The sequence below is a fragment of the Pyricularia pennisetigena genome, chromosome 3, assembly GCF_004337985.1.
Source record: "Pyricularia pennisetigena strain Br36 chromosome 3, whole genome shotgun sequence".
Taxonomy (NCBI): Eukaryota; Fungi; Ascomycota; class Sordariomycetes; order Magnaporthales; family Pyriculariaceae; genus Pyricularia; species Pyricularia pennisetigena.
In genome coordinates this window covers 1414728-1425715 of record NC_043742.1, presented here as the reverse complement: position 1 = coordinate 1425715, position 10988 = coordinate 1414728, and positions in this window count along the sequence as shown.

The window sequence follows — 10988 nt, the reverse complement described above, 5'->3', positions numbered from 1 at the left end:
TTTTCGGTGACGGATTAATGCAATTTTGGGAAAAAAATTTAATATAATTACAAAAAACCTCCCGGATAAAAGGATATACCAAATAAATAAAATAAAATAATATTATTTAGGAAAATCTTCCTGCGATTGTAATTATATTAGGAGGTTTTTGCGGTAAATTGTATTTGTTTTAAAAATGTAAACCGGGGAACCACCAATAAAAAATACGTTAAAATACCTGGAAATTTCAAAAATTATTTTACCGATTCCACCGCAGCGATTTTATTTTTCGGTAATATTAACAACAGCGCTTTATACATTTATATCCTATTAATATCCGTTCGTTTATTTCCCAATTTAGAACGTAAAATTTGACGAACCCCGGAATAAATCTTATAATTAAACTTATTTTGGTTTGCGGGTATAACCATTATTATCCGGTATAATTAATCGAATTCCCCCGGTTTTACGCTGTTTTCCCAATAAAACGCGTCCATTATATATATAATAAATAATATTAGTAATAAGTATTTTGAAAATTATAATGCGGGATTTACATATTTTAAACGCCCGAAATTTAAATAATCCGTTATCCAGCAAAATAACCTTTTTTTCGTCGCTTTTTTCGTTTTATTTTAATACGAAATTATTAAACCGCTAAATTTTCCCCGGTTCCTATAAACGGTTAATAAATATAATTTACGTTAAATAAAATTTATTGGATAGGTTTTTTCGGTATATTATTGCATTTTATTTAATAAAATTTAACTCGAGTATAAATAGGAATTTAATAATATTTACCGGGTTAACGGTTATTATTAAACAAAATCATTTTTTAAAAACCCGTATAATATTGTTAATTAACCCAGTTTTTCGATTTAATTGGTTTTCGAAAACCCAAAAACGCCAATTAAAAAATTAAAGATTTTTATCCCCGTTTTTTACGGTTAAAATCATAATTAACCAATTTTAATTTTATTTTCGGCCCCGAATATGGATTACCAATATGTGTTAAATATTTTCCGAGCGTGTGTATCGCGGTAGGGTTAAAAAAGGCGAAATATTAAATAAAACGACCCCATTTTCAATGTATTTGCCTGTTAATAAAACCTACAACCGTAATAAAACCTTTTAAAATAATTGTTCCTCCGCAAATACAAACGGAGCGATAACGTAACGTAATAAAAACGAACCCGTTAATGAGGTATTTGCAAATCGCTGGAAAAATAATAAATAAATATTACTTTCCGTAAAATATTAATTGTATAAAAACGGGTTACCCGGTATTAAATCCTATTGGTAAGAATTAAAAAATGGGTGTAATTTACCTCCGTTAATTTCCACCGGATGTTTTTATTTGTAATATAGGGTATTTATTAATAATATAAAGTAATATATAAATATTTTAAAACGTGTCGATAAACAGGGCCAAAATAATTTAGCTTTGGGTTATATATGCAAATTTTACAATAAACAATTACCGGCGCCTTTACAGGGTTTAACCCTGTTTTTGGGTATAGGGCCGACAGGAAACCAAAAAAGCGATGCTATGGGTTAAAATTTGGAAATATTGCGCCCAAAAATTTAATAATAATAATAATTGGCGTTTATTTATAATTTTATTTTCCGCTAAAAATATTTACTTTTGGAATTATTTAAGCCCAATTAGCCGCGATATTTTAAAGCAAATACGTTATTGGGGGTTGTTTTTATTTATTATAATTTACTAATGCGGTTATGCAAAGGTTGGATTTTTTTAAAAATTATTACGGTGGGTTAAAATTTGTTATAGCTTTTTACCAAAAAAATTCGTTGTATATTAGGCCAGGTTTAATTAATATTATATTTTTTCGCCTTTTTAAATTCTGCCTAAAGGTAATAAGCGGTAATACCCCTGAAAGGTTGCATACCCTCCTTTGGTTAACCTATACCTCATTGATGAAGCAGCTGGGGCGAAAAGTGTTGCAGGGTGCGAATCGGCACAAATATATTTTTGTTAATTGCCGGAATGCTACCACATATATATATTAATATTTTCAATTGTAAATAACGACGAATGGCGATGGAGAGTTTTTTCGGTGTGATCGGCCTAGTTTTGCTTACTGCCACTTCCCAAACCCCTGTTTTTGGCCCTGGTTTTGTGCTTTTAATTTTGTACCACCACCTGTTTCTGCTTTTGATCGATTTGCTGTTAAATAGCGAACACGGGCACCAATGACGGGAACGGCGGATATTCCCTTACAGATTCCTGCGCCTTCGTTTTTTTTTTGCAGTTTTACCAGCACTTTAGCAAAGATGTGGCAGGAATTTATAAATATGGTTTAGGTTAATAAAAGGAGGGTATGCAGTTTCCCGGGGTATTGCCGTTTATTATTTTTGGGCATTGGGCTAATATGTAACGAATAATACCTTTTAAAGGAATCCAACCTTTGCACAATTGTATTGGCGAACCACGCCAAGTAAAAGCACCAACGACTTAATCTGGTCTAAGCGGCTCCATAACCCAAATTACTATTTTGATAATGCAGGTGGCCAAAAAAATCGTAACATCTGTTCCAAGTCGGATGTAACCCGCGAAGCAAATCGGAATTAAAACCATTATATGGGATTTGGTTAAAAATCCAGTTTTATATTTCCGGTGCCTGTGTTGGTTTTACCATGATTTTTTTTGGATGGGAAGGCTAATTCCAGGGTGGGGCACGATGGGCTTATCACCGGAAATAAGGGTTTTAATTGGTTTGTTTCGTATTTTAAGGCGATAAACGGCCCCCTGAACTCGAATAAGGTAACCGAAATAATGTAAAACTAAATTTGGCAATTGCTTTTCATCTAATTTCGCGTTTATTTATTCTAATTATATTAAAACATCAAATATAAACAGCTGTCCAATACGAGAGTTTAGTAAAGGAAATATGGGATAAAAGTACAAACCGGGGTCAGAACCGCGAAAAGAAAAAAAAAAAATGTTGGTAGGATGCTAATAATCAAATAAAAACAATAATTCTGGATTATTTTGGCCATTTTAAACAAATTCGTTTATTTAGCAAAAACGTCGTTATAATCCCTTTAGGAAATGTCCAGGATATATTGGTAAACGCACGCCAGGGAGAAATTATGCGGCTAATTAGGTGTGCTAATTGGAGGTATAATTTCACTTCGCATAAAGGCTAAAACTAGGTTGGTAATCCAATATGCTGCAAAAGTATAGCAGTTAAAAATTTAGCACCGAAAAGTTTGTTAAATTTTGACTGTGGTATTTTTAGGCAGCCTACTTTCCTGCGGAGGCATGTACAATCCGTCGTGCACATTTTTAAACCCTAAATATTGAGGCTAATTTAATTTAATCCTCCATTTCCAGCAGGGATGATAAAACGGGTCGGGCGAAGCTTTTTTTAAAGTGCAAATGGGCACAATTATACCCTAATTAGTTAAGCACAGGGATGGTTACCTTAAATTATTTTTTTAAAAGGTTCCCTGGAAACAAAGGCCAATAAAAACGAGGTTATTACACAACGCGCCCCTTTAGGAAAACTGGCATTAATTTCACCCCCGAAATATTCCCACATAGGTTATTAGTTCCTTGGCAATACACTATAACGGTATAAATTGGGAAAAACGACATGGTTCGCCAACGAGGCCTCCAATTCGAAAAACGAGGCAAAAGTACAGCTGAATTTGCAAAACAATACTGCCTTACCCGTTTTAGGTATCCCCGCTGGGTTATATATAAATATTTCCACTATTATTGGCAAAACCATCCTAAAAACGTTCCTAATTTATAAAAATACCTTTCGCACCCCCGCAAACCCATACAATCTCAATTTTAACATAATTATCCCTAAATACATTATTATTTTTTATTAATAATCCTTAAATTAAATATATGCAAATTTATGTACGAAATTTTTAAATACGGATATAATTTAAAATGGATTTAATCCTATACCGAAAATGAAAAAAGGTAATATTAACCAAAAAATATTATTTTAATTAAATTAAACTATTAATGCGCAATTTCAAACTACGACCGCGAGCAAAACCATAACCGCCGCGAAAACCCAGGTAAAACCAAACCAATTTCCGAAAACCGTATAAATTCCATTAATATTACCTAAAAAATCGTATTAACGGTGGTTTTACCGACGGTATTTTCGATATATCCGACATTGGACGGAATAATAACGAATAAATAAAAAATGGGAACATTATATCGAATATATTGCCTGTTATAATGGGTAAAAGGAGTTTTAATACCTCGGCCCAACCATTATTAGATTAAAAATGGAAATAATTCGTATATTATATTTAGCGAGTTTCGGTATAGTAAAAAAAGGTTAATAATATTAAAGGTGTTTCGGCGGTTTTTGAACGGTTTAATAAAAATTTATTTCGTTATTAAGGTTTAAATTGCCTATTTACTTTAATTCCTGGTAAATAATAATTGGTTGCGCAATTACAAATCCCGCCCCAACGAAGAACAATCCCTAAAATTAGCGTACAATAAAATATATTTAATTAATTCGGAAAATTGTCGATAAATTCGATTAAACTTTATTTAAACACAAATATAGCTAAACAAATATATTTAAAAATATAAAGACGGAAAATAATATAGCAACAGAAAAAAACGCCTTTTAGGGATATGTTAATTTTATTAAGGATTTTATACCGAATTAATAATGGAAAAACAAGCAAATACAAAAAATTTGTTCGGGTAGGATTTGAAAAATAACCACCAACCGTTAAACCTGGTTTTTATAAAATGTAAATCGGAACCGCCTTAGCTGCCCCCCCCCTAACCGCTAGCCCTAAACCATTGATTTATCACTTTAATTTTCGTAATTTATATAAATATATTTCCGTTATTTTAAATGTAACTAATTCCAAACTTTGTACATAAATTCTACAGCCAAAGCTGAAATAATATACAAAAAACGAATTCGAAACGGCTTTGCACGCAATCGCAACCGGTATATTAATCCGGAAAACCTCGAAAATATAGGTTATTCCGCATAATATACTCCGGGGCCGAATCCGGGGGGCACAAACCCGGACCCGGGCACAAAAACCAGCCCAAAAACTTTCCGGAACCCAAAAAACTCACTTTATAATTTGGACCCTTACCAAAACCAAATTGGGGCTCCCACCTATTTATAAAAAAATGCGGTAATTGGCCGAAATAATATTACGGGTTAAAGGAAACCTTTAACCTTTCGGCAAACGTTGGATTAACTCCTTTTTGGCCCGGTACTTTTTATTTAAAATATAAAGATTTTAACGAATGGATTTATAACGGGTTAACGGAGCAATTGTTAAAAAAATTAGGGAATAGTGGCCACGGTTAAAGCACCCCGAAATCCGGCCTATTAAACCGGAAAACCGCTGGAATATAAATAAGGCCGGCGTTATCGAAGGCCAAAATTCGAATAATTTGGTTTTAAGGTCCCAAAATACGAAACCAATAATTAAAAAACAACCTGGGGGTCGGGGGTAGATTATTTTTATCGAATACATCTCGGCTGCCGGGTAAGCCTTTCCGCCCTTCGTTATATATAAAAAGAAATCGGTATAATAATAATAATTCCCTACGGATATGGCCTTTTACAAAGGCTGGAAATTTACAGCTATTTTTAACGGTTGGACTAATAATAATACCGCCCTTTAATGGTTTAAAACCGTTTTTTTGCCAAATATTGTACCGGAAATCCCAGGGGATATAAAATTATTAATTATCGACGGTTATAAATCGTATACAACCCCGGATTTTATGGCCAAATATTTCGAAAATAACGTTTATATTATTTATTTTCCGGCCCATATATTTTATATCCTTTAACCCCTTAATTTAACGGTATTTTCGACCTTAAAGGAAACCTACCGACGTCGATTTTCGGAAATAGGTCAATTTAACGATTCTACTATTATTGGAAAGCGATATTTTTTTAATTATTATTATTAAACACGTTAAAAAACATTTATAAGCCGGATTATTGCAAACGGGTGGCGTGCAACGGGATTATAACCGATTAATATTAATAAACCGTTATTAAACCCCCTCCTTTTGCAAAATCGGAATAGTTCGGCACAATAACCGAATATTCCCAATACCGGGCATTACGGCCGTCGCATATTACCGTTAAAACCCAGTAATTTGGATCGTTTAACCTAAAACGGCTCGTTGGTCGATTGGAAAACCCCCAAAAATGTTAAAAAGGTGGCAAATTAATTGGGACAATATATTAGGTTAATTGGAAACAACTTTACATAACGTTTATTATTTTCAAAAATCCGCAAAGGATAGGGTTTTAAAAATTTAAATTTTACTAATGCACAGCGGAAAATTGAACAATTGGAATGGAAATTGGAGGCGGTAACATTTTAAAAAAAACGGAGGGTCGAACCTAACCCGAATACTACGTTTATGGGGTTTAGGGAGGTTTAACGAACCCAAAATAAGGCGGGTGCAATTGAGATTAATCGCGAAAAATCTTTTAAATCCGGCAATTTTAACGATATAGCTAATTATATTGTTACCGCTGTATAAATAGTTAATATTACGGGTTATTATATGGAATTATAATTGGGATTGTAATTTTTGGGTATAACGATTTAACCATGGTTGGGGATAGCTTTCCCAACCATATAATTTCCTATTAAATTCCCTACCGGAGCGTGTATAATATTGTTTCCAAAACGTTCCTCAATTACCCGTTATATTTATAAAAGCCCTTAAAATTGCATTGCTTTTTATTTTGTAAAATTAATTCGTAATTGTAATCGATTATCGCCTAATATTTCCTTTATAAATCGCCTTTAATAATTCGCTAAAATCCAGTAGGTAATACCATTTTCGTGGTATTAAAAACGGATAACCCAAAAGAAAAAAGCAACTAACAAAATTGCGTTACTAATTTCCCGCCAACCGCCAAAATTATTACGTTATAATAGTGGGATTTATTTGCGGAATATAATAAAATTATCCTATCGATATTGGGAAAAGGGATACTGTGCGCAGGGATTCGTATATATAATTAACGGGCCAAATGTTTAATATCCTATATAATAGGTAAAAATATAAATTGCTTTGGCTTACCACGAATAATTTTTTATATTAAAATAGCAGGTACGTATATCCAATTTCTAATTAAACGAACTTTAAAAAAGCCGGGATCCTACCAAAATTTTACGCTGCGCCAACACAGCGATCGGGATTATTTGCTAAATAAATACTTTTACCCCTTTTTACTATTAATATTGGTGTTTTAATAATAGGACGTAATATTGCTCGGAACGGCCCATTATCCCGATAATATTAAATAACAGCTACAGATTTCCGACGGTGGTGATATTTCGTATAATATAATAATAATTGTCGATTTTTCTATTATTATAATTTTCGTTAATCACCAAAACGAATATGATTCGTTTTGCGCTATCGCCAAAAAAACCGTTACCAGCGTAATTTATTTTTAACAAAAATAAATTGCCGAAAAACGGAATTAATAATAGCGAAAAAACCAGCGAAAACCTAATAACCGAGTTAAAATTAAAAAACCCAAAATTAATTACAAAATGGAAAAATTCGACCCTATATTTTTAATGCGGATTATTGGGTTTACCACGGGATCGCGCGAAACCCCGTCCTTATTTTAAAAATCCCACCGGCAAAAAACTCCAACGTAAAGCAGTAAATCTCGATTATATATATATTTTTTTTATAAACGAGTTTTTTAAATTAAATTATTTATATTATAGGTTATTTTCCACAAAATTTTGCTCGTAAACCGATCGCAAAATATTGGGGCTGGAATTTGCGGTAATTAAACGATAGCGGCAAAACAATTTAAATGGCAATTTTTCAATATTGTTGGTAATTATAATAATAATGCGGTTTTTTGGGTTTGCCACGCCATTTAACGAATTTAATAGCCCAAAAAGCGAATAGGCGGACCGTTTACCAAACGCGCCTGGTATTCCATTTTCGCTATCGCTTTCATTTTCCGAATTTAAATGGATGGTTGGTTAACGCCGACATTTAACAGTATTAACATCCTCCAGCAAAACGATACAATTTGGCGGTAATTTTGTAAAAAACGTTATTAATTCGTTATTATGGCGGACGTTTGGGATATGCAGCATATAAACGTCGAAATTGAATTTACCCGCCAACGTTAAACTGAAAAAAGTTTTACCGGTCCCTGGAGGTCCATATAGGAAATATCCTCGTCGGTAAGGTATCCCACGGTCGTGGTAATATTTTCTAATATTGGTAATAATTTTTAATATTATTAACGAACTGTTTTTTCGTATCGTTTTTCAAATATACCGTATTAAATAACCTTTTAGCCTTTGAAAAAGTTATATCCCAATTTGCGCGACCGCTTAAATCACAATTTTATCGTATATGGATAATAACCAATTTTTTGCGCTATTTGTTTTTAAATTCGCAATAATGGCGTAAAAACTTAACGATGGGATTTAAATACCAATTTTGGTATAATTAAAGTTTTAACGCGTCGTTTACCTATTATATTACCTGGAACCGCTTTTTATTCGCTTAAATCGCAAAAATGCAAATTTATATTTAATATTAAATTATTATACAATTTTACAGGCGTATTGGTAAACTGGTAATAAATTTTGGGTCGCTAATATATTCCCCAAAACGCCTCGTTTTTATCCAGCACTGGTTATAAACGATACGTTATACCCTTTATTGTGGAAAATCTTTATCCGTACCGCCACGAAACCGCCCCAAACGTTACGGTATATTTGGTTACCGCAACGGAAATAGCCCGATACGTAAATAACAGTATTCGATCAAATTTCCGCCGCTTTTCCTGCTAATCCAGGTTTATTATATTTTTAACGGTTTCCAGAATTCGTGGATGGAATAATGGAAAAACTAGCATTAATAAACGGTTATATTGGGAATTATAGGATAAAAGCAGTAGTAAATTTTACTAGGCCGGTTTATATTAATAATATTTAACTAATTTATACTTTATCCAAATATTGTCCTGTTTTTATTATTGTTTTAATTTAAATTAGGATATGGCGATGTTTTTGGGATTATACGTAAACAATTAAGCATAAAAAGTATTTCGGTTATTATATATTTTTTACCTGCAATACAAATAATCGCTTTTTAATAACAAACCACTAATTTCGAATTTATAAACGTCATTTTGAAAAAAGCTTTAATTAATTAACTATTTTATTTAAATTATTTGTGCAAATTGGTTTTGCGGAATTCCTTTCGGTTAATTATGGGATTATTAAATAAACGTGTAAAATAAGCTAATTTCCCACGCATTTTTTATATTTTATCCACTTTGGTTTTATCGGCCAATATAAAATTTAACCTTCTTTACGGTATAAAATATTTATACAGTAAAACTACTATACCGGTAGCAATTATAATAAAATATAATTTACAAATAATTTCCGTAACATTTTCGGCCATTTTTTTCCGCAATTCCGCAATTAATTGCGGGCCGCCTATTAACTCCGACCCCAAATTAACCAATATTTTTCGTATAATTCCGTTATTCGGTATTAATATCCCATATATATATTACTCGATCGCCTCGCGCACGTATTTTACCCTAAGGTTTTGGAAAATGCAACCACCTACAAAAATAAATAGCGTAACGCCTAATATTTGCAGCGTTATAAACGCCGTAATATAATTGTTTTCCTTAATTGCATCCCCCGCGGCCACCGTTTTAAACACGCTCCCTCCCGTTTGGAATACCAAACCCAACCTAATACCGACGACCGCCAATTTTCCCAATATAAGCGATTTTGGATTATCCACCGTTACGAAGTTTTACAACGCCGAACCGATAATAATAATACCACCTTTTAATACGTACAGCGGCGCGTATAACCTAAACCGCGATAGTAAAATATTGGCGATAATCGTGGTACCGATAAAGTTCCCGATAAACGGTATAAAATTTAACCTAATTTCGAACGGGGTTACGTCCTGCGTAAACGTAAAAAATAGCGGCGTATAATATAGCGAAATACCGTACGCGGCCGCCGCTATGGCCACCGACAGCATTAATAACGCCGAAATACGTTCGCGTAATATTTTAACGGGAAAAATCCTGTTTTCCGGCGTGGTAAAAATGTAAAAGGTTTATTACGTTACGTATACCGTACCTAAGATGCCCGTAAAAACCCACGCGGCGGTGTATTAATCCGAGCCCCATTGCTATTATATACCCGAAAAAATAAGGCTAAAATATAATATAATAAAAAAAACGTTATATAATAACCAGTTTAAAAGGTCGATATTACGAAACCGAACGGTTGGGTGGCTTATAATTTAACCCAAATATAAAACGGGTAAAAAAATAATCCAACCGACGACGAGGAACACCAGGACGGAAATATTAATATATATAGCCCAGCGCCAGGTTATCGAATAATTTTTAGCAAAAGCGCCGCCGACGACGGGGCCAAATAATAAACCGATAGCAAAACCGATACCGATTAAGGTTTGGCCACGGGGGGTTTCGACGGGTATGGAAAAAATGTAATTATAAAATATAATATTAAAATTTAAAATTGAAATTAGCAATACTGTTTTTTTTGTAAATAAAATAACCTGTAAAAAACAGAAATATTTTTGGTATAACCCAGCACCCCCAATTCCAATAATCGCCCTCCCGAGCACGACGAAATCCATATTTGTCGCAATTCCCGCGACGGCAGCACCCGCCATTTAAATACAAACGTAAATATAAATATATTACCTTATATTACCAAATATGTATAACCTGCGGTAAAACGGCACGACGCAGGAATTAACGGTTGTATAACCGATGGCGACCCAGGTAAACAGTTCGATTTTACCAAAATCGGTCACGATAGGTATTTGGATATTAATAACGTTGCTAACGTTATAACCGAGCAATATAGTATTTATAAAATTAAATAACTATACCAGCGGCCATTTATATATAAACTAGGTTATTTTAACCAAAAGGATTGGGCCT